This window comes from Leuresthes tenuis, unplaced genomic scaffold, assembly GCF_036924035.1.
Source record: "Leuresthes tenuis unplaced genomic scaffold, fLeuTen1.0.hap1 SCAF_1, whole genome shotgun sequence".
Lineage (NCBI taxonomy): Eukaryota > Metazoa > Chordata > Actinopteri > Atheriniformes > Atherinopsidae > Leuresthes > Leuresthes tenuis.
In genome coordinates this window covers 760055-783258 of record NW_027325355.1, presented here as the reverse complement: position 1 = coordinate 783258, position 23204 = coordinate 760055, and the positions used below count along the sequence as shown (strand labels likewise).

Sequence of the window (23204 nt, the reverse complement as noted above, 5' to 3'; positions counted from 1 at the left end):
AGCTTACAGCACCTGGTACTCCCAAGCTGTCTCCCATCCAAGTACTAACCAGGTACAACCCTGCTTGGCGTCCGAGATCAGACGAGGTCAGGCTTCTTCAGGGTGGTGTGGCCGTAAGCAACAATGTCTCTGACAAATGTGCATTATATAGGTACTGGAATCATACGGTTCCTCTATGCAACCAGATAATTGCCGAGAAAGGCTGATGTGTAGCGGGCAAATAATCTTCTCTGATGTGATCATTCTCTGCAACTGAAACTGAGACTCTCAGATCACTTCGTGTCTGCCAACAAAGCAGCAGCAGCTGCTGAAGATGACCAACTTCCTCATGTGTCATAGGGTGATCAGACGTTGCAACAAAAGACATGCAGGTGGTAGAGAGAAGAGAAAAAGCTTAAAGCACCTGGTATTCCCAAGAGGTCTTCCATCCAAGTACTAACTAGGCCCAACCCTCCTTGGCTTCCGAGATCAGACGAGGTCGGGCATGTTCAGGGTGGTGTGGCCGTAAGCAACAATGTCTCTGACAAATGTGCATTATATAGGTACTGGAATCATACGGTTCCTCTATGCAACCAGATCATTTCCGAGAAAGGCTGATGTGTAGTGGGCACATCTTCTTCCCTGACGTGATTATTCTCTGCAGCTGAAACTGAGACTCTCAGATCACTTCGTGTCTGCCAACTACGGTTCCTCTATGCAACCAGATAATTGCCGAGAAAGGCTGATGTGTAGCGGGCAAATCATCTTCTCTGATGTGATCATTCTCTGCAACTGAAACTGAGACTCTCAGATCACTTCGTGTCAGCCAACAAAGCAGCAGCAGCTGAAGATGACCAACTTCCTCATGTGTCACAGGGTGATCAGACGTTGCAACAAAAGACATGCAGGTGGTAGAGAGAAGAGAAAAAGCTTACAGCACCTGGTATTCCCAAGCTGTCTCCCATCCAAGTACTAAGGAGGCTCAACCCTGCTTGGCTTCCGAGATCAGACGAGGTCGGGCATGTTCAGGGTGGTGTGGCCGTAAGCAACAATGTGTCTGACAAATGTGCATTATATAAGTACAGGAATCATACGGTTCCTCTATGTAACCAGATAATTGCTGAGAAAGGCTGATCTGTAGTGGGCACATCTTCTTCCCTGAAGTGATTATTCTCTTTAGCTGAAACTGAGACTCTCAGATCACTTCGTGTCTTCCAACAAAGCAGCAGCAGCTGAAGATGGCCAACTTCCTCATGTGTCACAGGGTGATCAGACGTTGCAACAAAAGACATGCAGGTGGTAGAGAGAAGAGAAAAAGCTTAAGGCACCTGGTATTCCCAAGCGGTCTCCCATTCAAGTACTAACCAGGCCCAACCCTGCTTGGCTTCCGAGATCAGACGAGGTTGGGCTTATTCAGGGTGGTGTGGCCGTAAGCAACAACATCGGTGACAAATGTGCATTATATAGGTACTGGAATCATACGGTTCCTCTATGCAACCAGATAATTGCCGAGAAAGGCTGATGTGTAGCGGGCAAATAATCTTCTTCCCTGACGTGATAATTTTCTGCAGCTGAACATGAGACTCTCAGATCACTTCGTGTCTGCCAACAAAGCAGCAGAAGCTGAAGATGACCAACTTCCTCATGTGTCACAGGGTGATCAGACGTTGCAACAAAAGACATGCAGGTGGTAGAGAGAAGAGAAAAAGCTTAAGGTACCTGGTATTCCCAAGCGGTCTCCCATTCAAGTACTAACCAGGCCCAACCGTGCTTGGCTTCCGAGATCAGACGAGGTCGAGCATGTTCAGGGTGGTGTGGCCGTAAGCAACAATGTCTCTGACAAATGTGCATTATATAGGTACTGGAATCATACGGTTCCTCTATGCAACCAGATCATTTCCGAGAAAGGCTGATGTGTAGTGGGCACATCTTCTTCCCTGACGTGATTATTCTCTGCAGCTGAAACTGAGACTCTCAGATCACTTTGTGTCTGCCAACAAAGCAGCAGCAGCTGAAGATGACCAACTTCCTCATGTGTCACAGGGTGATCAGACGTTGCAACAAAAGACATGCAGGTGGTAGATAGAAGAGAAAAAGCTTACAGCACCTGGCATTCCCAGAGAGTCTACCATCCAAGTACAAACCAGGCCCAAACCTGCTTGGCTTCCGAGATCAGACGTGGTCGGGCATATTCAGGGTGGTGTGGCGGTAAGCAACCATAACTGTGACAAATGTGCATTATAAAGGTACTGGAATCATACAGTTCCTCTATGTAACCAGATAATTGCCGAGAAAAGCTGATAAGTAGTGGGCACATCTTCTTCCCTGACGTGATTATTCTCTCGAGCTGAAACTGAGACTCTCAGATCACTTTGTGTCTGCCAACAAAGCAGCAGAAGCTGAAGATGACCAACTTCCTCATGTGTCACAGGGTGATCAGACGTTGCAACAAAAGACATGCAGGTGGTAGAGAGAAGAGAAAAAGCTTACAGCACCTCGTATTCCCAAGAGGTCTTCCATCCAAGTACAAACCAGGCCCAACTGTGCTTGGCTTCCGAGATCAGACGAGGTCGGGCATGTTCAGGGTTGTGTGGCCGTAAGCAACAATGTCTCTGACAAATGTGCATTATATAGGTACTGGAATCATACGGTTCCTCTATGCAACCAGATAATTGCCGAGAAAGGCTGATGTGTAGCGGGCATATCATCTTCTCTGATGTGATCATTCTCTTCAGCTGAAACTGAGACTCTCAGATCACTTTGTGTCTGCCAACAAAGCAGCAGCAGCTGAAGATGACCACCTTCCTCATGTGTCACAGGGTGATCAGACGTTGCAACAAAAGACATGCAGGTGGTAGAGAGAAGAAAAAAAGCTTACAGCACCTGGTATTCCCAAGCGGTCTCCCATCAAAGTACTAACCAGGCCCAACCCTCCTTGGCTTCCGAGATCAGACGAGGTTGGACATATTCAGGGTGGTTTGGCCGTAAGCAACAATCTCTGTGACAAATGCGCATTATATAGGTAATCAAATCATATGGTTCCTCTATGTAACCAGATATTTGCAGAGAAAGGCTGATATGTAGCGGGCATATCTTGTTCCCTGACGTGATAATTCTCTCCAGCTGAAAATGAGACTCTCAGATCACTTCGTGTCTGCCAACAAAGCAGCAGCAGCTGAAGATGACCAACTTCCTCATGTGTCACAGGGTGATCAGACATTGCAACAAAAGACATGCAGGTGGTTGAGAGAAGAGAAAAAGCTTAAAGCACCTGGTATTCCCAAGAGGTCTTCCATCCAAGTACAAACCAGGCCCAACTGTGCTTGGCTTCCGAGATCAGACGAGGAAGGGGATGTTCAGGGTGGTGTGGCCGTAAGCAACAATATCTCTGAAAAATGTGCATTATATAGGTACTGGAATCATACGGTTCCTCTATGCAACCAGATAATTGCAGAGAAAGGCTGATGTGTAGTGGGCACATCTTGTTCCCTGACGTGATCATTCTCTTCAGCTGAAACTGAGACTCTCAGATCACTTCGTGTTTGCCAACAAAGCAGCCGCAGCTGAAGATGACCAAATACCTCATGTGTCACAGGGTGATCAGACGTTGCAACAAAAGACATGTAGGTTGTAGAGAGAAGAGAAAACGCTTACAGCACCTGGTATTCCCAAGCAGTCTCCCATTAAAGTACTAACCAGGCCCAACCCTCCTCGGCTTCCGAGATCAGACGAGGTCAGGCTTATTCAGGGTGGTGTGGCCGTAAGGAACAATTTCTGTGAAAAATGTGCATTATATAGGTACTGGAATCATACACTTCCTCTATGAAACCAGATAATTGCCGAGAAAGGCTGACTTGTAGTGGGCACATATTCTTCCCTGATGTGATTATTCTCTGCAGCTGAAACTGAGACTCTCAGATCACTCTGTGTCTGCCAACAAAGCAGCAGCAGCTGAAGATGACCAACTTCCTCATGTGTCACAGGGTGATCAGACGTTGCAAAAAAAGACATGCAGGTGGTAGAGAGAAGAGAAAAAGCTTACAGCACCTGGTATTTTCAAGCGGTCTCCCACCCAAGTACTAACCAGGCCCAACTCTGCTTGGCTTCCGAGATCAGACGAGGTCAGGCATATTCAGGGTGGTGTGGCCGTAAGCAACAATGTCTGTGACAAATGTGCATTATATAAGTACAGGAATCATACGGTTCCTCTATGTAACCAGATAATTGCTGAGAAAGGCTGATGTGTAGTGGGCACATCTTCTTCCCTGACGTGATTATTCTCTTCAGCTGAAACTGAGACTCTCAGATCACTTCGTGTCTTCCAACAAAGCAGCAACAGCTGAAGATGACCAACTTCTTCACGTGTCACAGGGTGATCAGACGTTGCAACAAAACACATGCAGGTGGTAGAGAGAAGAGAAAAAGCTTACAGCACCTGGTACTCCCAAGCTGTCTCCCATCCAAGTACTAACCAGGTACAACCCTGCTTGGCGTCCGAGATCAGACGAGGTCAGGCTTCTTCAGGGTGGTGTGGCCGTAAGCAACAATGTCTCTGACAAATGTGCATTATATAGGTACTGGAATCATACACTTCCTCTATGCAACCAGATAATTGCCGAGAAAGGCTGATGTGTAGCGGGCAAATAATCTTCTCTGATGTGATCATTCTCTGCAACTGAAACTGAGACTCTTAGATCACTTCGTGTCTGCCAACAAAGCAGCAGCAGCTGCTGAAGATGACCAACTTCCTCATGTGTCATAGGGTGATCAGACGTTGCAACAAAAGACATGCAGGTGGTAGAGAGAAGAGAAAAAGCTTAAAGCACCTGGTATTCCCAAGAGGTCTTCCATCCAAGTACTAACTAGGCCCAACCCTCCTTGGCTTCCGAGATCAGACGAGGTCGGGCATGTTCAGGGTGGTGTGGCCGTAAGCAACAATGTCTCTGACAAATGTGCATTATATAGGTACTGGAATCATACGGTTCCTCTATGCAACCAGATCATTTCCGAGAAAGGCTGATGTGTAGTGGGCACATCTTCTTCCCTGACGTGATTATTCTCTGCAGCTGAAACTGAGACTCTCAGATCACTTCGTGTCTGCCAACTACGGTTCCTCTATGCAACCAGATAATTGCCGAGAAAGGCTGATGTGTAGCGGGCAAATCATCTTCTCTGATGTGATCATTCTCTGCAACTGAAACTGAGACTCTCAGATCACTTCGTGTCAGCCAACAAAGCAGCAGCAGCTGAAGATGACCAACTTCCTCATGTGTCACAGGGTGATCAGACGTTGCAACAAAAGACATGCAGGTGGTAGAGAGAAGAGAAAAAGCTTACAGCACCTGGTATTCCCAAGCTGTCTCCCATCCAAGTACTAAGGAGGCTCAACCCTGCTTGGCTTCCGAGATCAGACGAGGTCGGGCATGTTCAGGGTGGTGTGGCCGTAAGCAACAATGTGTCTGACAAATGTGCATTATATAAGTACAGGAATCATACGGTTCCTCTATGTAACCAGATAATTGCTGAGAAAGGCTGATCTGTAGTGGGCACATCTTCTTCCCTGAAGTGATTATTCTCTTTAGCTGAAACTGAGACTCTCAGATCACTTCGTGTCTTCCAACAAAGCAGCAGCAGCTGAAGATGGCCAACTTCCTCATGTGTCACAGGGTGATCAGACGTTGCAACAAAAGACATGCAGGTGGTAGAGAGAAGAGAAAAAGCTTAAGGCACCTGGTATTCCCAAGCGGTCTCCCATTCAAGTACTAACCAGGCCCAACCCTGCTTGGCTTCCGAGATCAGACGAGGTTGGGCTTATTCAGGGTGGTGTGGCCGTAAGCAACAACATCGGTGACAAATGTGCATTATATAGGTACTGGAATCATACGGTTCCTCTATGCAACCAGATAATTGCCGAGAAAGGCTGATGTGTAGCGGGCAAATAATCTTCTTCCCTGACGTGATAATTTTCTGCAGCTGAACATGAGACTCTCAGATCACTTCGTGTCTGCCAACAAAGCAGCAGAAGCTGAAGATGACCAACTTCCTCATGTGTCACAGGGTGATCAGACGTTGCAACAAAAGACATGCAGGTGGTAGAGAGAAGAGAAAAAGCTTAAGGTACCTGGTATTCCCAAGCGGTCTCCCATTCAAGTACTAACCAGGCCCAACCGTGCTTGGCTTCCGAGATCAGACGAGGTCGGGCTTATTCAGGGTGGTGTGGCCGTAAGCAACAATATCGGTGACAAATGTGCATTATATAGGTACTGGAATCATACACTTCCTCTGTATAACCAGATAATTGCCGAAAAAGGCTGACTTGTAGTGGGTTCATCTTCCTCCTTGATGTGATTATTCTCTGGAGCTGAAACTGAGACTCTCAGATCACCTCGTGTCTATCAACAAAGCAGCAGCAGCTGAAGATGACCAACTTCTTCACGTGTCACAGGGTGATCAGACGTTGCAACAAAAGACATGCAGGTGGTAGAGAGAAGAGAAAAAGCTTACAGCACCTGGTATTCCCAAGCTGTCTCCCATCCAAGTACTAACCAGGTACAACCCTGCTTGGCGTCCGAGATCAGACGAGGTCGGGCTTATTCAGGGTGGTGTGGCCGTAAGCAACAACGTCTCTGACAAATGTGCATTATATAGGTACTGGAATCATACGGTTCCTCTATGTAACCAGATAATTGCTGAGAAAGGCTGATGTGTAGTGGGCACATCTTCTTCCCTGACGTGATTATTCTCTGCAGCTGAAACTGAGACTCTCAGATCACTTCGTGTCTGCCAACTACGGTTCCTCTATGCAACCAGATAATTGCCGAGAAAGGCTGATGTGTAGCGGGCAAATCATCTTCTCTGATGTGATCATTCTCTGCAACTGAAACTGAGACTCTCAGATCACTTCGTGTCAGCCAACAAAGCAGCCGCAGCTGAAGATGACCAACTTCCTCATGTGTCACAGGGTGATCAGACGTTGCAACAAAAGACATGCAGGTGGTAGAGAGAAGAGAAAAAGCTTACAGCACCTGGTATTCCCAAGCTGTCTCCCATCCAAGTACTAAGGAGGCTCAACCCTGCTTGGCTTCCGAGATCAGACGAGGTCGGGCATGTTCAGGGTGGTGTGGCCGTAAGCAACAATGTGTCTGACAAATGTGCATTATATAAGTACAGGAATCATACGGTTCCTCTATGTAACCAGATAATTGCTGAGAAAGGCTGATCTGTAGTGGGCACATCTTCTTCTCTGATGTGATTATTCTCTCCAGCTGAAACTGAGACTCTCAGATTACCTCATGTCTGCCAACAAAGCAGCAGGAGCTGAAGATGACCAACTTCCTCATGTGTCACAGGGTGATCAGACGTTGCAACAAAAGACATGCAGGTGGTCAAGAGAAGACAAAAAGCTTACAGCACCTGGTAATCCCAAGCAGTCTCCCATCTAAGTACTAACCAGGCCCAACCCTACTTGGCTTCCGAGATAAGACAAGGTGGGGCTTATTCAGGGTGGTGTGGCGGTAAGCAAATATATTTGTTACAAATGTGAATTATATAGGTACTGGAATCATACACTTCCTCTATGAAACCAGATAATTGCCGAGAAAGGCTGATGTGTAGTGGGCATATCATCTTCTCTGATGTGATCATTCTCTTCAGCTGAAACTGAGACTCTCAGATCACTTCGTGTCTGCCAACAAAGCAGCAGCTGCTGAAGATGACCAACTTCCTCATGTGTCACAGGGTGATCAGACGTTGCAACAAAAGACATGCAGGTTGTAGAGAGAAGAGAAAACGCTTACAGAACCTGGTATTCCCAAGCAGTCTCCCATTAAAGTACTAACCAGGCCCAACACTGCTTGGCTTCCGAGATCAGACGAGGTCGGGCTTATTCAGGGTGGTGTGGCCGTAAGCAACAATATTGGTGACAAATGTGCATTATATAGGTACTGGAATCATACACTTCCTCTGTATAACTAGATAATTGCCGAAAAAGGCTGACTTGTAGTGGGTTCATCTTCCTCCTTGATGTGATTATTCTCTGCAGCTGAAACTGAGACTCTCAGATCACCTCGTGTCTATCAACAAAGCAGCAGCAGCTGAAGATGACTAACTTCTTCACGTGTCACAGGGTGATCAGACGTTGCAACAAAAGACATGCAGGTGGTAGAGAGAAGAGAAAAAGCTTACAGCACCTGGTATTCCCAAGCTGTCTCCCATCCAAGTACTAACCAGGTACAACCCTGCTTGGCGTCCGAGATCAGACGAGGTCGGGCTTATTCAGGGTGGTGTGGCCGTAGGCAACAATGTCTCTGACAAATGTGCATTATATAGGTACTGGAATCATACGGTTCCTCTATGCAACCAGATAATTGCCGAGAAAGGCTGTTGTGTAGCGGGCAAATCATCTTCTCTGATGTGATCATTATCTGCAACTGAAACTGAGACTCTCAGATCACTTCGTGTCAGCCAACAAAGCAGCAGCAGCTGAAGATGACCAACTTCCTCATGTGTCACAGGGTGATCAGGAGTTGCAACAAAAGACATGCAGGTGGTAGAGAGAAGAGAAGAAGCTTACAGCACCTGGTATTCCCAAGCAGTCTCCCATCCACGTACTAAGGAGGTTCAACCCCGAGATCAGACGAGGTCGGGCTTATTCAGGGTGGTGTGGCCGTAAGCAACAATATCGGTGACAAATGTGCATTATATAGGTACTGGAATCATACACTTCCTCTGTATAACCAGATAATTGCCGAAAAAGGCTGACTTGTAGTGGGTTCATCTTCCTCCTTGATGTGATTATTCTCTGGAGCTGAAACTGAGACTCTCAGATCACCTCGTGTCTATCAACAAAGCAGCAGCAGCTGAAGATGACCAACTTCTTCACGTGTCACAGGGTGATCAGACGTTGCAACAAAAGACATGCAGGTGGTAGAGAGAAGAGAAAAAGCTTACAGCACCTGGTATTCCCAAGCTGTCTCCCATCCAAGTACTAACCAGGTACAACCCTGCTTGGCGTCCGAGATCAGACGAGGTCGGGCTTATTCAGGGTGGTGTGGCCGTAAGCAACAACGTCTCTGACAAATGTGCATTATATAGGTACTGGAATCATACGGTTCCTCTATGTAACCAGATAATTGCTGAGAAAGGCTGATGTGTAGTGGGCACATCTTCTTCCCTGACGTGATTATTCTCTGCAGCTGAAACTGAGACTCTCAGATCACTTCGTGTCTGCCAACTACGGTTCCTCTATGCAACCAGATAATTGCCGAGAAAGGCTGATGTGTAGCGGGCAAATCATCTTCTCTGATGTGATCATTCTCTGCAACTGAAACTGAGACTCTCAGATCACTTCGTGTCAGCCAACAAAGCAGCCGCAGCTGAAGATGACCAACTTCCTCATGTGTCACAGGGTGATCAGACGTTGCAACAAAAGACATGCAGGTGGTAGAGAGAAGAGAAAAAGCTTACAGCACCTGGTATTCCCAAGCTGTCTCCCATCCAAGTACTAAGGAGGCTCAACCCTGCTTGGCTTCCGAGATCAGACGAGGTCGGGCATGTTCAGGGTGGTGTGGCCGTAAGCAACAATGTGTCTGACAAATGTGCATTATATAAGTACAGGAATCATACGGTTCCTCTATGTAACCAGATAATTGCTGAGAAAGGCTGATCTGTAGTGGGCACATCTTCTTCTCTGATGTGATTATTCTCTCCAGCTGAAACTGAGACTCTCAGATTACCTCATGTCTGCCAACAAAGCAGCAGGAGCTGAAGATGACCAACTTCCTCATGTGTCACAGGGTGATCAGACGTTGCAACAAAAGACATGCAGGTGGTCAAGAGAAGACAAAAAGCTTACAGCACCTGGTAATCCCAAGCAGTCTCCCATCTAAGTACTAACCAGGCCCAACCCTACTTGGCTTCCGAGATAAGACAAGGTGGGGCTTATTCAGGGTGGTGTGGCGGTAAGCAAATATATTTGTTACAAATGTGAATTATATAGGTACTGGAATCATACACTTCCTCTATGAAACCAGATAATTGCCGAGAAAGGCTGATGTGTAGTGGGCATATCATCTTCTCTGATGTGATCATTCTCTTCAGCTGAAACTGAGACTCTCAGATCACTTCGTGTCTGCCAACAAAGCAGCAGCTGCTGAAGATGACCAACTTCCTCATGTGTCACAGGGTGATCAGACGTTGCAACAAAAGACATGCAGGTTGTAGAGAGAAGAGAAAACGCTTACAGAACCTGGTATTCCCAAGCAGTCTCCCATTAAAGTACTAACCAGGCCCAACACTGCTTGGCTTCCGAGATCAGACGAGGTCGGGCTTATTCAGGGTGGTGTGGCCGTAAGCAACAATATTGGTGACAAATGTGCATTATATAGGTACTGGAATCATACACTTCCTCTGTATAACTAGATAATTGCCGAAAAAGGCTGACTTGTAGTGGGTTCATCTTCCTCCTTGATGTGATTATTCTCTGCAGCTGAAACTGAGACTCTCAGATCACCTCGTGTCTATCAACAAAGCAGCAGCAGCTGAAGATGACTAACTTCTTCACGTGTCACAGGGTGATCAGACGTTGCAACAAAAGACATGCAGGTGGTAGAGAGAAGAGAAAAAGCTTACAGCACCTGGTATTCCCAAGCTGTCTCCCATCCAAGTACTAACCAGGTACAACCCTGCTTGGCGTCCGAGATCAGACGAGGTCGGGCTTATTCAGGGTGGTGTGGCCGTAGGCAACAATGTCTCTGACAAATGTGCATTATATAGGTACTGGAATCATACGGTTCCTCTATGCAACCAGATAATTGCCGAGAAAGGCTGTTGTGTAGCGGGCAAATCATCTTCTCTGATGTGATCATTATCTGCAACTGAAACTGAGACTCTCAGATCACTTCGTGTCAGCCAACAAAGCAGCAGCAGCTGAAGATGACCAACTTCCTCATGTGTCACAGGGTGATCAGGAGTTGCAACAAAAGACATGCAGGTGGTAGAGAGAAGAGAAGAAGCTTACAGCACCTGGTATTCCCAAGCAGTCTCCCATCCACGTACTAAGGAGGTTCAACCCTGCTTGGCTTCCGAGATCAGACGAGGTCGGGCATGTTCAGGGTGGTGTGGCCGTAAGCAACAATGTGTCTGACAAATGTGCATTATATAAGTACAGGAATCATACGGTTCCTCTATGTAACCAGATAATTGCTGAGAAAGGCTGATCTGTAGTGGGCACATCTTCTTCCCTGAAGTGATTATTCTCTTTAGCTGAAACTGAGACTCTCAGATCACTTCGTGTCTTCCAACAAAGCAGCAGCAGCTGAAGATGGCCAACTTCCTCATGTGTCACAGGGTGATCAGACGTTGCAACAAAAGACATGCAGGTGGTAGAGAGAAGAGAAAAAGCTTAAGGCACCTGGTATTCCCAAGCGGTCTCCCATTCAAGTACTAACCAGGCCCAACCCTGCTTGGCTTCCGAGATCAGACGAGGTTGGGCTTATTCAGGGTGGTGTGGCCGTAAGCAACAATATCGGTGACAAATGTGCATTATATAGGTACTGGAATCATACACTTCCTCTGTATAACCAGATAATTGCCGAAAAAGGCTGACTTGTAGTGGATTCATCTTCCTCCTTGATGTGATTATTCTCTGGAGCTGAAACTGAGACTCTCATATCACCTTGTGTCTATCAACAAAGCAGCAGCAGCTGAAGATGACCAACTTCTTCACGTGTCACAGGGTGATCAGACGTTGCAACAAAAGACATGCAGGTGGTAGAGAGAAGAGAAAAAGCTTACAGCACCTGGTATTCCCAAGCTGACTCCTATCCAAGTACTAACCAGGTACAACCCTGCTTGGCGTCCGAGATCAGACGAGGTCGGGCTTATTCAGGGTGGTGTGGCCGTAAGCAACAATGTCTCTGACAAATGTGCATTATATAGGTACTGGAATCATACGGTTCCTCTATGCAACCAGATAATTGCCGAGAAAGGCTAATGTGTAGCGGACAAATCATCTTCTCTGATGTGATCATTCTCTGCAACTGAAACTGAGACTCTCAGATCACCTCGTGTCTATCAACAAAGCAGCAGCAGCTGAAGATGACCAACTTCTTCACGTGTCACAGGGTGATCAGACGTTGCAACAAAAGACATGCAGGTGGTAGAGAGAAGAGAAAAAGCTTACAGCACCTGGTATTCCCAAGCTGTCTCCTATCCAAGTACTAACCAGGTACAACCCTGCTTGGCGTCCGAGATCAGACGAGGTCGGGCTTATTCAGGGTGGTGTGGCCGTAAGCAACAATGTCTCTGACAAATGTGCATTATATAGGTACTGGAATCATACGGTTCCTCTATGCAACCAGATAATTGCCGAGAAAGGCTGATGTGTAGCGGGCAAATCATCTTCTTCCCTGACGTGATAATTTTCTCCAGCTGAACATGAGACTCTCAGATCACTTCGTGTCTGCCAACAAAGCAGCAGAAGCTGAAGATGACCAACTTCCTCATGTGTCACAGGGTGATCAGACGTTGCAACAAAAGACATGCAGGTGGTAGAGAGAAGAGAAAAAGCTTAAGGTACCTGGTATTCCCAAGCGGTCTCCCATTCAAGTACTAACCAGGCCCAACCGTGCTTGGCTTCCGAGATCAGACGAGGTCGGGCTTATTCAGGGTGGTGTGGCCGTAAGCAACAATATCGGTGACAAATGTGCATTATATAGGTACTGGAATCATACACTTCCTCTGTATAACCAGATAATTGCCGAAAAAGGCTGACTTGTAGTGGATTCATCTTCCTCCTTGATGTGATTATTCTCTGGAGCTGAAACTGAGACTCTCAGATCACCTCGTGTCTATCAACAAAGCAGCAGCAGCTGAAGATGACCAACTTCTTCACGTGTCACAGGGTGATCAGACGTTGCAACAAAAGACATGCAGGTGGTAGAGAGAAGAGAAAAAGCTTACAGCACCTGGTATTCCCAAGCTGACTCCTATCCAAGTACTAACCAGGTACAACCCTGCTTGGCGTCCGAGATCAGACGAGGTCGGGCTTATTCAGGGTGGTGTGGCCGTAAGCAACAATGTCTCTGACAAATGTGCATTATATAGGTACTGGAATCATACGGTTCCTCTATGCAACCAGATAATTGCCGAGAAAGGCTGATGTGTAGCGGACAAATCATCTTCTCTGATGTGATCATTCTCTGCAACTGAAACTGAGACTCTCAGATCACCTCGTGTCTATCAACAAAGCAGCAGCAGCTGAAGATGACCAACTTCTTCACGTGTCACAGGGTGATCAAACGTTGCAACAAAAGACATGCAGGTGGTAGAGAGAAGAGAAAAAGCTTACAGCACCTGGTATTCCCAAGCTGTCTCCTATCCAAGTACTAACCAGGTACAACCCTGCTTGGCGTCCGAGATCAGACGAGGTCGGGCTTATTCAGGGTGGTGTGGCCGTAAGCAACAATGTCTCTGACAAATGTGCATTATATAGGTACTGGAATCATACGGTTCCTCTATGCAACCAGATAATTGCCGAGAAAGGCTGATGTGTAGCGGGCAAATCATCTTCTTCCCTGACGTGATAATTTTCTCCAGCTGAACATGAGACTCTCAGATCACTTCGTGTCTGCCAACAAAGCAGCAGAAGCTGAAGATGACCAACTTCCTCATGTGTCACAGGGTGATCAGACGTTGCAACAAAAGACATGCAGGTGGTAGAGAGAAGAGAAAAAGCTTACAGCACCTGGTATTCCCAAGCTGACTCCTATCCAAGTACTAACCAGGTACAACCCTGCTTGGCGTCCGAGATCAGACGAGGTCAGGCTTATTCAGGGTGGTGTGGCCGTAAGCAACAATGTCTCTGACAAATGTGCATTATATAGGTACTGGAATCATACGGTTCCTCTATGCAACCAGATAATTGCCGAGAAAGGCTGATGTGTAGTGGACAAATCATCTTCTCTGATGTGATCATTCTCTGCAACTGAAACTGAGACTCTCAGATCACCTCGTGTCTATCAACAAAGCAGCAGCAGCTGAAGATGACCAACTTCTTCACGTGTCACAGGGTGATCAGACGTTGCAACAAAACACATGCAGGTGGTAGAGAGAAGAGAAAAAGCTTACAGCACCTGGTATTCCCAAGCTGTCTCCTATCCAAGTACTAACCAGGTACAACCCTGCTTGGCGTCCGAGATCAGACGAGGTCGGGCTTATTCAGGGTGGTGTGGCCGTAAGCAACAATGTCTCTGACAAATGTGCATTATATAGGTACTGGACTCATACGGTTCCTCTATGCAACCAGATAATTGCCGAGAAAGGCTGATGTGTAGCGGGCAAATCATCTTCTTCCCTGACGTGATAATTTTCTCCAGCTGAACATGAGACTCTCAGATCACTTCGTGTCTGCCAACAAAGCAGCAGAAGCTGAAGATGACCAACTTCCTCATGTGTCACAGGGTGATCAGACGTTGCAACAAAAGACATGCAGGTGGTAGAGAGAAGAGAAAAAGCTTAAGGTACCTGGTATTCCCAAGCGGTCTCCCATTCAAGTACTAACCAGGCCCAACCGTGCTTGGCTTCCGAGATCAGACGAGGTCGGGCTTATTCAGGGTGGTGTGGCCGTAAGCAACAATATCGGTGACAAATGTGCATTATATAGGTACTGGAATCATACACTTCCTCTGTATAACCAGATAATTGCCGAAAAAGGCTGACTTGTAGTGGATTCATCTTCCTCCTTGATGTGATTATTCTCTGGAGCTGAAACTGAGACTCTCAGATCACCTTGTGTCTATCAACAAAGCAGCAGCAGCTGAAGATGACCAACTTCTTCACGTGTCACAGGGTGATCAGACGTTGCAACAAAAGACATGCAGGTGGTAGAGAGAAGACAAAAAGCTTACAGCACCTGGTATTCCCAAGCTGACTCCTATCCAAGTACTAACCAGGTACAACCCTGCTTGGCGTCCGAGATCAGACGAGGTCGGGCTTATTCAGGGTGGTGTGGCCGTAAGCAACAATGTCTCTGAGAAATGTGCATTATATAGGTACTGGAATCATACGGTTCCTCTATGCAACCAGATAATTGCCGAGAAAGGCTGATGTGTAGCGGACAAATCATCTTCTCTGATGTGATCATTCTCTGCAACTGAAACTGAGACTCTCAGATCACCTCGTGTCTATCAACAAAGCAGCAGCAGCTGAAGATGACCAACTTCTTCACGTGTCACAGGGTGATCAGACGTTGCAACAAAAGACATGCAGGTGGTAGAGAGAAGAGAAAAAGCTTACAGCACCTGGTATTCCCAAGCTGTCTCCTATCCAAGTACTAACCAGGTACAACCCTGCTTGGCGTCCGAGATCAGACGAGGTCGGGCTTATTCAGGGTGGTGTGGCCGTAAGCAACAATGTCTCTGACAAATGTGCATTATATAGGTACTGGAATCATACGGTTCCTCTATGCAACCAGATAATTGCCGAGAAAGGCTGATGTGTAGCGGGCAAATCATCTTCTTCCCTGACGTGATAATTTTCTCCAGCTGAACATGAGACTCTCAGATCACTTCGTGTCTGCCAACAAAGCAGCAGCAGCTGAAGATGACCAACTTCCTCATGTGTCACAGGGTGATCAGACGTTGCAACAAAAGACATGCAGGTGGTAGAGAGAAGAGAAAAAGCTTAAGGTACCTGGTATTCCCAAGCGGTCTCCCATTCAAGTACTAACCAGGCCCAACCGTGCTTGGCTTCCGAGATCAGATGAGGTCGGGCTTATTGAGGGTGGTGTGGCCGTAAGCAACAATATCGGTGACAAATGTGCATTATATAGGTACTGGAATCATACACTTCCTCTGTATAACCAGATAATTGCCGAAAAAGGCTGACTTGTAGTGGGTTCATCTTCCTCCTTGATGTGATTATTCTCTGGAGCTGAAACTGAGACTCTCAGATCACCTCGTGTCTATCAACAAAGCAGCAGCAGCTGAAGATGACCAACTTCTTCACGTGTCACAGGGTGATCAGACGTTGCAACAAAAGACATGCAGGTGGTAGAGAGAAGAGAAAAAGCTTACAGCACCTGGTATTCCCAAGCTGTCTCCCATCCAAGTACTAACCAGGTACAACCCTGCTTGGCGTCCGAGATTAGACGAGGTCGGGCTTATTCAGGGTGGTGTGGCCGTAAGCAACAATGTCTCTGACAAATGTGCATTATATAGGTACTGGAATCATACGGTTCCTCTATGCAACCAGATAATTGCCGAGAAAGGCTGATGTGTAGCGGGCAAATCATCTTCTCTGATGTGATCATTATCTGCAACTGAAACTGAGACTCTCAGATCACTTCGTGTCAGCCAACAAAGCAGCAGCAGCTGAAGATGACCAACTTCTTCACGTGTCACAGGGTGATCAGACGTTGCAACAAAAGACATGCAGGTGGTAGAGAGAAGAGAAAAAGCTTACAGCACCTGGTATTCCCAAGCTGTCTCCCATCCAAGTACTAACCAGGTACAACCCTGCTTGGCGTCCGAGATCAGACGAGGTCGGGCTTATTCAGGGTGGTGTGGCCGTAAGCAAAAATGTCTCTGACAAATGTGCATTATATAGGTACTGGAATCATACGGTTCCTCTATGCAACCAGATAATGATCTTCTCTGATGTGATCATTATCTGCAACTGAAACTGAGACTCTCAGATCACTTCGTGTCAGCCAACAAAGCAGCAGCAGCTGAAGATGACCAACTTCCTCATGTGTCACAGGGTGATCAGAAGTTGCAACAAAAGACATGCAGGTGGTAGAGAGAAGAGAAGAAGCTTACAGCACCTGGTATTCCCAAGCAGTCTCCCATCCAAGTACTAACCAGGCCCAACCCTGCTTGGCTTCCGAGATCAGACGAGGTTGGGCTTATTCAGGGTGGTGTGGCCGTAAGCAACAATATCGGTGACAAATGTGCATTATATAGGTACTGGAATCATACACTTCCTCTGTATAACCAGATAATTGCCGAAAAAGGCTGACTTATAGTGGGTTCATCTTCCTCCTTGATGTGATTATTCTCTGGAGCTGAAACTGAGACTCTCAGATCACCTCGTGTCTATCAACAAAGCAGCAGCAGCTGAAGATGACCAGCTTCTTCACGTGTCACAGGGTGATCAGACGTTGCAACAAAAGACATGCAGGTGGTAGAGAGAAGAGAAAAAGCTTACAGCACCTGGTATTCCCAAGCAGTCTCCCATCAAGTACTAAGCAGGCCTAAACCTGCTTGGCTTCCGAGATCAGACGAGGTCGGGCTTATTCAGGGTGGTTTGGCCGTAAGCGACAATGTCTGTGACAAATGTGCATTATATAGGTACTGGAATCATACGGTTCCTCTATGCAACCAAATAATTGCAGAGAAAAGCTGACTTGTAGTGGGCACATCTTCTTCTCTGATGTGATTATTCTCTCCAGCTGAAACTGAGACTCTCAGATTACCTCATGTCTGCCAACAAAGCAGCAGCAGCTGAAGATGACCAACTTCCTCATGTGTCACAGGGTGATCAGACGTTGCAACAAAACACATGCAGGTGGTAGAGAGAAGAGAAACAGCTTACAGCACCTGGTATTCCCAAGCAGTCTCCCATTGAAGTACAAACCAGACCCAACCCTGCTTGGCTTCCGAGATAAGACAAGGTGGGGCTTATTCAGGGTGGTGTGGCGGTAAGCGACAATATCTGTTACAAATGTGAATTATATAGGTACAGGAATCATACACTTGCTCTATGAAACCAGATAATTGCCGAGAAAGGCTGATGTGTAGTGGGCATATCATCTTCTCTGACGTGATCATTCTCTTCAGCTGAAACTGAGACTCTCAGATCACTTCGTGTCTGCCAACAAAGCAGCAGCTGCTGAAGATGACCAACTTCCTCATGTGTCACAGGGTGATCAGACGTTGCAACAAAAGACATGCAGGTTGTAGAGAGAAGAGAAAACGCTTACAGCACCTGGTATTCCCAAGCAGTCTCCCATTAAAGTACTAACCAGGCCCAACCCTCCTTGGCTTCCGAGATCAGACGAGGTCGGGCTTATTCAGGGTGGTGTGGCCGTAAGGAACAATTTCTGTGACAAATGTGCATTATATAGGTACTGGAATCATACACTTCCTCTATGTAACCAGATAATTGCAGAGAAAGGCTGACTTGTTATGGAAACATCTTCTTCCCTGATGTGATTATTCTCTGCAGCTGAAACTGAGACTCTCAGATCACTTCGTGTCTGCCAACAAAGCAGCAGCAGCTGAAGATGACCAACTTCCTCATGTGTCACAGGGTGATCAGACGTTGCAACAAAAGACATGCAGGTTGTAGAGAGAAGAGAAAACTCTTACAGAACCTGGTATTCCCAAGCAGTCTCCCATTAAAGTACTAACCAGGCCCAACCCTCCTTGGCTTCCGAGATCAGACGAGGTCGGGCTTATTCAGGGTGGTGTGGCCGTAAGGAACAATTTCTGTGACAAATGTGCATTATATAGGTACTGGAATCATACAATTCCTCTATGTAACCAGATAATTGCAGAGAAAGGCTGACTTGTTATGGGCACATCTTCTTCCCTGATGTGATTATTCTCTGCAGCTGAAACTGAGACTCTCAGATCACTTCGTGTCTGCCAACAAAGCAGCAGCAGCTGAAGATGACCAACTTCGTCATGTGTCACAGGGTGATCAGACGTTGCAACAAAAGACATGCAGGTGGTCGAGAGAAGACAAAAAGCTTACAGCTCCTGGTATTCCCAAGCGGTCTCCCATTTAAGTACTAACCAGGCCCAACCCTCCTTGGCTTCCGAGATCAGACGAGGTCGGGCTTATTCAGGGTGGTGTGGCCGTAAGGAACAATTTCTGTGACAAATGTGCATTATATAGGTACTGGAATCATACAATTCCTCTATGTAACCAGATAATTGCAGAGAAAGGCTGACTTGTTATGGGCACATCTTCTTCCCTGATGTGATTATTCTCTGCAGCTGAAACTGAGACTCTCAGATCACTTCGTGTCTGCCAACAAAGCAGCAGCAGCTGAAGATGACCAACTTCGTCATGTGTCACAGGGTGATCAGACGTTGCAACAAAAGACATGCAGGTGGTCGAGAGAAGACAAAAAGCTTACAGCTCCTGGTATTCCCAAGCGGTCTCCCATTTAAGTACTAACCAGGCCCAACCCTCCTTGGCTTCCGAGATCAGACGAGGTCGGGCATGTTCAGGGTGGTGTGGCCGTAAGCAACAATGTCTCTGACAAATGTGCATTATATAGGTACTGGAATCATACGGTTCCTCTATGCAACCAGATAATTGCCGAGAAAGGCTGATGTGTAGCGGGCAAATCATCTTCTCTGATGTGATCATTCTCTGCAACTTAAACTGAGACTCTCAGATCACTTCGTGTCAGCCAACAAAGCAGCAGCAGCTGAAGATGACCAACTTCCTCATGTGTCACAGGGTGATCAGACGTTGCAACAAAAGACATGCAGGTGGTAGAGAGAAGAGAAGAAGCTTACAGCACCTGGTATTCCCAAGCAGTCTCCCATCCAAGTACTAAGGAGGTTCAACCCTGCTTGGCTTCCGAGATCAGACATGTTCAGGGTGGTGTGGCCGTAAGCAACAATGTGTCTGACAAATGTGCATTATATAAGTACAGGAATCATACGGTTCCTCTATGTAACCAGATAATTGCTGAGAAAGGCTGATCTGTAGTGGGCACATCTTCTTCCCTGAAGTGATTATTCTCTTTAGCTGAAACTGAGACTCTCAGATCACTTCGTGTCTTCCAACAAAGCAGCAGCAGCTGAAGATGGCCAACTTCCTCATGTGTCACAGGGTGATCAGACGTTGCAACAAAAGACATGCAGGTGGTAGAGAGAAGAGAAAAAGCTTAAGGCACCTGGTATTCCCAAGCGGTCTCCCATTCAAGTACTAACCAGGCCCAACCCTGCTTGGCTTCCGAGATCAGACGAGGTTGGGCTTATTCAGGGTGGTGTGGCCGTAAGCAACAATATCGGTGACAAATGTGCATTATATAGGTACTGGAATCATACACTTCCTCTGTATAACCAGATAATTGCCGAAAAAGGCTGACTTGTAGTGGATTCATCTTCCTCCTTGATGTGATTATTCTCTGGAGCTGAAACTGAGACTCTCAGATCACCTCGTGTCTATCAACAAAGCAGCAGCAGCTGAAGATGACCAACTTCTTCACGTGTCACAGGGTGATCAGACGTTGCAACAAAAGACATGCAGGTGGTAGAGAGAAGAGAAAAAGCTTACAGCACCTGGTATTCCCAAGCAGTCTCCCATCAAATACTAAGCAGGCCTAAACCTGCTTGGCTTCCGAGATCAGACGAGGTCGGGCTTATTCAGGGTGGTGTGGCCGTAAGCGACAATGTCTGTGACAAATGTGCATTATATAGGTACTGGAATCATACGGTTCCTCTATGCAACCAAATAATTGCAGAGAAAAGCTGACTTGTAGTGGGCACATCTTCTTCTCTGATGTGATTATTCTCTCCAGCTGAAACTGAGACTCTCAGATTACCTCATGTCTGCCAACAAAGCAGCAGGAGCTGAAGATGACCAACTTCCTCATGTGTCACAGGGTGATCAGACGTTGCAACAAAAGACATGCAGGTGGTCGAGAGAAGACAAAAAGCTTACAGCACCTGGTAATCCCAAGCAGACTCCCATCTAAGTACTAACCAGGCCCAACCCTACTTGGCTTCCGAGATAAGACAAGGTGGGGCTTATTCAGGGTGGTGTGGCGGTAAGCAAATATATTTGTTACAAATGTGAATTATATAGGTACTGGAATCATACACTTCCTCTATGAAACCAGATAATTGCCGAGAAAGGCTGATGTGTAGTGGGGATATCATCTTCTCTGATGTGATCATTCTCTTCAGCTGAAACTGAGACTCTTAGATCACTTCGTGTCTGCCAACAAAGCAGCAGCAGCTGAAGATGACCAACTTCCTCATGTGTCACAGGGTGATCAGACGTTGCAACAAAACACATGCAGGTGGTAGAGAGAAGAGAAACAGCTTACAGCACCTGGTATTCCCAAGCAGTCTCCCATTGAAGTACAAACCAGACCCAACCCTGCTTGGCTTCCGAGATAAGACAAGGTGGGGCTTATTCAGGGTGGTGTGGCGGTAAGCGACAATATCTGTTACAAATGTGAATTATATAGGTACTGGAATCATACACTTGCTCTATGAAACCAGATAATTGCCGAGAAAGGCTGATGTGTAGTGGGCATATCATCTTCTCTGATGTGATCATTCTCTTCAGCTGAAACTGAGACTCTCAGATCACTTCGTGTCTGCCAACAAAGCAGCAGCTGCTGAAGATGACCAACTTCCTCATGTGTCACAGGGTGATCAGACGTTGCAACAAAAGACATGCAGGTTGTAGAGAGAAGAGAAAACGCTTACAGCACCTGGTATTCCCAAGCAGTCTCCCATTCAAGTACTAACCAGGACCAACCCTGCTTGGCTCCTGAGATCAGACGAGGTTGGGCATGTTCAGGGTGGTGTGGCCGTAAGCAGCAATGTATCTGACAAATGTGCATTATATAGGCACTGGAATCATACGGTTCCTCTATGCAACCAGATAATTGCCGAGAAAGGCTGATGTGTAGCGGGTGTATCATCTTCTCTGATGTGATCATTCTCTTCAGCTGAAACTGAGACTCTCAGATCACTTCGTGTCTGCCAACAAAGCAGCAGCTGCTGAAGATGACCAACTTCCTCATGTGTCACAGGGTGATCAGACGTTGCAACAAAAGACATGCAGGTTGTAGAGAGAAGAGAAAACGCTTACAGCACCTGGTATTCCCAAGCAGTCTCCCATTAAAGTACTAACCAGGCCCAACCCTCCTTGGCTTCCGAGATCAGACGAGGTCGGGCTTATTCAGGGTGGTGTGGCCGTAAGGAACAATTTCTGTGACAAATGTGCATTATATAGGTACTGGAATCATACACTTCCTCTATGTAACCAGATAATTGCAGAGAAAGGCTGACTTGTTATGGAAACATCTTCTTCCCTGATGTGATTATTCTCTGCAGCTGAAACTGAGACTCTCAGATCACTTCGTGTCTGCCAACAAAGCAGCAGCAGCTGAAGATGACCAACTTCCTCATGTGTCACAGGGTGATCAGACGTTGCAACAAAAGACATGCAGGTTGTAGAGAGAAGAGAAAACTCTTACAGAACCTGGTATTCCCAAGCAGTCTCCCATTAAAGTACTAACCAGGCCCAACCCTCCTTGGCTTCCGAGATAAGACGAGGTCGGGCTTATTCAGGGTGGTGTGGCCGTAAGGAACAATTTCTGTGACAAATGTGCATTATATAGGTACTGGAATCATACAATTCCTCTATGTAACCAGATAATTGCAGAGAAAGGCTGACTTGTTATGGGCACATCTTCTTCCCTGATGTGATTATTCTCTGCAGCTGAAACTGAGACTCTCAGATCACTTCGTGTCTGCCAACAAAGCAGCAGCAGCTGAAGATGACCAACTTCGTCATGTGTCACAGGGTGATCAGACGTTGCAACAAAAGACATGCAGGTGGTCGAGAGAAGACAAAAAGCTTACAGCTCCTGGTATTCCCAAGCGGTCTCCCATTTAAGTACTAACCAGGCCCAACCCTGCTTGGCTTCCGAGATCAGACGAGGTCGGGTATGTTCAGGGTGGTGTGGCCGTAAGCAACAATGTCTCTGACAAATGTGCATTATATAGGTACTGGAATCATACGGTTCCTCTATGCAACCAGATAATTGCCGAGAAAGGCTGATGTGTAGCGGGCAAATCATCTTCTCTGATGTGATCATTCTCTGCAACTTAAACTGAGACTCTCAGATCACTTCGTGTCAGCCAACAAAGCAGCAGCAGCTGAAGATGACCAACTTCCTCATGTGTCACAGGGTGATCAGACGTTGCAACAAAAGACATGCAGGTGGTAGAGAGAAGAGAAGAAGCTTACAGCACCTGGTATTCCCAAGCAGTCTCCCATACAAGTACTAAGGAGGTTCAACCCTGCTTGGCTTCCGAGATCAGACGAGGTCGGGCATGTTCAGGGTGGTGTGGCCGTAAGCAACAATGTTTTCTGACAAATGTGCATTATATAAGTACAGGAATCATACGGTTCCTCTATGTAACCAGATAATTGCTGAGAAAGGCTGATCTGTAGTGGGC

The 23204-nt window shown here is 46.7% G+C and overlaps 1 non-coding gene and 51 pseudogenes across 1 annotated transcript; all 52 read right to left on the bottom strand.

Moving 5' to 3' along the window:
- Nucleotides 1–119, bottom strand: LOC140295022 (5S ribosomal RNA; annotated as a pseudogene).
- Nucleotides 120–391: 272 nt separating this feature from the next.
- LOC140282102 (5S ribosomal RNA) lies at nucleotides 392–510 on the bottom strand (annotated as a pseudogene).
- Nucleotides 511–907: 397 nt separating this feature from the next.
- Nucleotides 908–1026, bottom strand: LOC140292937 (5S ribosomal RNA; annotated as a pseudogene).
- Nucleotides 1027–1295: 269 nt separating this feature from the next.
- LOC140311888 (5S ribosomal RNA) lies at nucleotides 1296–1414 on the bottom strand (annotated as a pseudogene).
- Nucleotides 1415–1686: 272 nt separating this feature from the next.
- On the bottom strand, nucleotides 1687–1805 carry LOC140269407 (5S ribosomal RNA; annotated as a pseudogene).
- Nucleotides 1806–2074: 269 nt separating this feature from the next.
- Nucleotides 2075–2193, bottom strand: LOC140291815 (5S ribosomal RNA; annotated as a pseudogene).
- A 269-nt stretch (nucleotides 2194–2462) lies between these two features.
- LOC140293993 (5S ribosomal RNA) lies at nucleotides 2463–2581 on the bottom strand (annotated as a pseudogene).
- Nucleotides 2582–2850: 269 nt separating this feature from the next.
- Nucleotides 2851–2969, bottom strand: LOC140316491 (5S ribosomal RNA; annotated as a pseudogene).
- Nucleotides 2970–3238: 269 nt separating this feature from the next.
- Nucleotides 3239–3357, bottom strand: LOC140297043 (5S ribosomal RNA; annotated as a pseudogene).
- Nucleotides 3358–3626: 269 nt separating this feature from the next.
- On the bottom strand, nucleotides 3627–3745 carry LOC140295638 (5S ribosomal RNA; annotated as a pseudogene).
- A 269-nt stretch (nucleotides 3746–4014) lies between these two features.
- On the bottom strand, nucleotides 4015–4133 carry LOC140301097 (5S ribosomal RNA; annotated as a pseudogene).
- Nucleotides 4134–4402: 269 nt separating this feature from the next.
- LOC140295021 (5S ribosomal RNA) lies at nucleotides 4403–4521 on the bottom strand (annotated as a pseudogene).
- Nucleotides 4522–4793: 272 nt separating this feature from the next.
- LOC140282096 (5S ribosomal RNA) lies at nucleotides 4794–4912 on the bottom strand (annotated as a pseudogene).
- A 397-nt stretch (nucleotides 4913–5309) lies between these two features.
- On the bottom strand, nucleotides 5310–5428 carry LOC140292936 (5S ribosomal RNA; annotated as a pseudogene).
- Nucleotides 5429–5697: 269 nt separating this feature from the next.
- Nucleotides 5698–5816, bottom strand: LOC140311881 (5S ribosomal RNA; annotated as a pseudogene).
- Nucleotides 5817–6088: 272 nt separating this feature from the next.
- Nucleotides 6089–6207, bottom strand: LOC140320129 (5S ribosomal RNA; annotated as a pseudogene).
- A 269-nt stretch (nucleotides 6208–6476) lies between these two features.
- LOC140290358 (5S ribosomal RNA) lies at nucleotides 6477–6595 on the bottom strand (annotated as a pseudogene).
- Nucleotides 6596–6992: 397 nt separating this feature from the next.
- On the bottom strand, nucleotides 6993–7111 carry LOC140292935 (5S ribosomal RNA; annotated as a pseudogene).
- A 657-nt stretch (nucleotides 7112–7768) lies between these two features.
- On the bottom strand, nucleotides 7769–7887 carry LOC140288655 (5S ribosomal RNA; annotated as a pseudogene).
- Nucleotides 7888–8156: 269 nt separating this feature from the next.
- LOC140293673 (5S ribosomal RNA) lies at nucleotides 8157–8275 on the bottom strand (annotated as a pseudogene).
- Nucleotides 8276–8921: 646 nt separating this feature from the next.
- Nucleotides 8922–9040, bottom strand: LOC140290357 (5S ribosomal RNA; annotated as a pseudogene).
- A 397-nt stretch (nucleotides 9041–9437) lies between these two features.
- LOC140292932 (5S ribosomal RNA) lies at nucleotides 9438–9556 on the bottom strand (annotated as a pseudogene).
- Nucleotides 9557–10213: 657 nt separating this feature from the next.
- Nucleotides 10214–10332, bottom strand: LOC140288654 (5S ribosomal RNA; annotated as a pseudogene).
- A 269-nt stretch (nucleotides 10333–10601) lies between these two features.
- Nucleotides 10602–10720, bottom strand: LOC140293672 (5S ribosomal RNA; annotated as a pseudogene).
- Nucleotides 10721–10989: 269 nt separating this feature from the next.
- On the bottom strand, nucleotides 10990–11108 carry LOC140294937 (5S ribosomal RNA; annotated as a pseudogene).
- Nucleotides 11109–11377: 269 nt separating this feature from the next.
- LOC140311873 (5S ribosomal RNA) lies at nucleotides 11378–11496 on the bottom strand (annotated as a pseudogene).
- A 269-nt stretch (nucleotides 11497–11765) lies between these two features.
- On the bottom strand, nucleotides 11766–11884 carry LOC140292119 (5S ribosomal RNA; annotated as a pseudogene).
- Nucleotides 11885–12153: 269 nt separating this feature from the next.
- On the bottom strand, nucleotides 12154–12272 carry LOC140289907 (5S ribosomal RNA; annotated as a pseudogene).
- A 272-nt stretch (nucleotides 12273–12544) lies between these two features.
- Nucleotides 12545–12663, bottom strand: LOC140320123 (5S ribosomal RNA; annotated as a pseudogene).
- A 269-nt stretch (nucleotides 12664–12932) lies between these two features.
- LOC140292117 (5S ribosomal RNA) lies at nucleotides 12933–13051 on the bottom strand (annotated as a pseudogene).
- Nucleotides 13052–13320: 269 nt separating this feature from the next.
- Nucleotides 13321–13439, bottom strand: LOC140289906 (5S ribosomal RNA; annotated as a pseudogene).
- A 272-nt stretch (nucleotides 13440–13711) lies between these two features.
- On the bottom strand, nucleotides 13712–13830 carry LOC140294468 (5S ribosomal RNA; annotated as a pseudogene).
- A 269-nt stretch (nucleotides 13831–14099) lies between these two features.
- LOC140289905 (5S ribosomal RNA) lies at nucleotides 14100–14218 on the bottom strand (annotated as a pseudogene).
- Nucleotides 14219–14490: 272 nt separating this feature from the next.
- Nucleotides 14491–14609, bottom strand: LOC140320119 (5S ribosomal RNA; annotated as a pseudogene).
- Nucleotides 14610–14878: 269 nt separating this feature from the next.
- LOC140292116 (5S ribosomal RNA) lies at nucleotides 14879–14997 on the bottom strand (annotated as a pseudogene).
- Nucleotides 14998–15266: 269 nt separating this feature from the next.
- On the bottom strand, nucleotides 15267–15385 carry LOC140289904 (5S ribosomal RNA; annotated as a pseudogene).
- Nucleotides 15386–15657: 272 nt separating this feature from the next.
- Nucleotides 15658–15776, bottom strand: LOC140285428 (5S ribosomal RNA; annotated as a pseudogene).
- A 269-nt stretch (nucleotides 15777–16045) lies between these two features.
- Nucleotides 16046–16164, bottom strand: LOC140294760 (5S ribosomal RNA; annotated as a pseudogene).
- A 269-nt stretch (nucleotides 16165–16433) lies between these two features.
- On the bottom strand, nucleotides 16434–16552 carry LOC140290356 (5S ribosomal RNA; annotated as a pseudogene).
- A 237-nt stretch (nucleotides 16553–16789) lies between these two features.
- Nucleotides 16790–16908, bottom strand: LOC140299932 (5S ribosomal RNA; annotated as a pseudogene).
- A 269-nt stretch (nucleotides 16909–17177) lies between these two features.
- LOC140294402 (5S ribosomal RNA) lies at nucleotides 17178–17295 on the bottom strand (annotated as a pseudogene).
- Nucleotides 17296–17952: 657 nt separating this feature from the next.
- LOC140288455 (5S ribosomal RNA) lies at nucleotides 17953–18071 on the bottom strand (annotated as a pseudogene).
- Nucleotides 18072–18340: 269 nt separating this feature from the next.
- LOC140293198 (5S ribosomal RNA) lies at nucleotides 18341–18459 on the bottom strand (annotated as a pseudogene).
- A 269-nt stretch (nucleotides 18460–18728) lies between these two features.
- Nucleotides 18729–18847, bottom strand: LOC140281428 (5S ribosomal RNA; annotated as a pseudogene).
- A 269-nt stretch (nucleotides 18848–19116) lies between these two features.
- LOC140300560 (5S ribosomal RNA) lies at nucleotides 19117–19235 on the bottom strand (annotated as a pseudogene).
- Nucleotides 19236–19882: 647 nt separating this feature from the next.
- LOC140311866 (5S ribosomal RNA) lies at nucleotides 19883–20001 on the bottom strand (annotated as a pseudogene).
- A 269-nt stretch (nucleotides 20002–20270) lies between these two features.
- On the bottom strand, nucleotides 20271–20388 carry LOC140296156 (5S ribosomal RNA; annotated as a pseudogene).
- Nucleotides 20389–21433: 1045 nt separating this feature from the next.
- Nucleotides 21434–21552, bottom strand: LOC140293670 (5S ribosomal RNA; annotated as a pseudogene).
- Nucleotides 21553–21821: 269 nt separating this feature from the next.
- On the bottom strand, nucleotides 21822–21940 carry LOC140288454 (5S ribosomal RNA; annotated as a pseudogene).
- Nucleotides 21941–22209: 269 nt separating this feature from the next.
- Nucleotides 22210–22328, bottom strand: LOC140296847 (5S ribosomal RNA; annotated as a pseudogene).
- A 269-nt stretch (nucleotides 22329–22597) lies between these two features.
- LOC140290305 (5S ribosomal RNA) lies at nucleotides 22598–22716 on the bottom strand. Its single transcript, XR_011912340.1, has one exon. It is a non-coding gene; the product is annotated as a 5S ribosomal RNA (ribosomal RNA).
- A 269-nt stretch (nucleotides 22717–22985) lies between these two features.
- LOC140294282 (5S ribosomal RNA) lies at nucleotides 22986–23104 on the bottom strand (annotated as a pseudogene).
- Nucleotides 23105–23204: the final 100 nt, after the last annotated feature.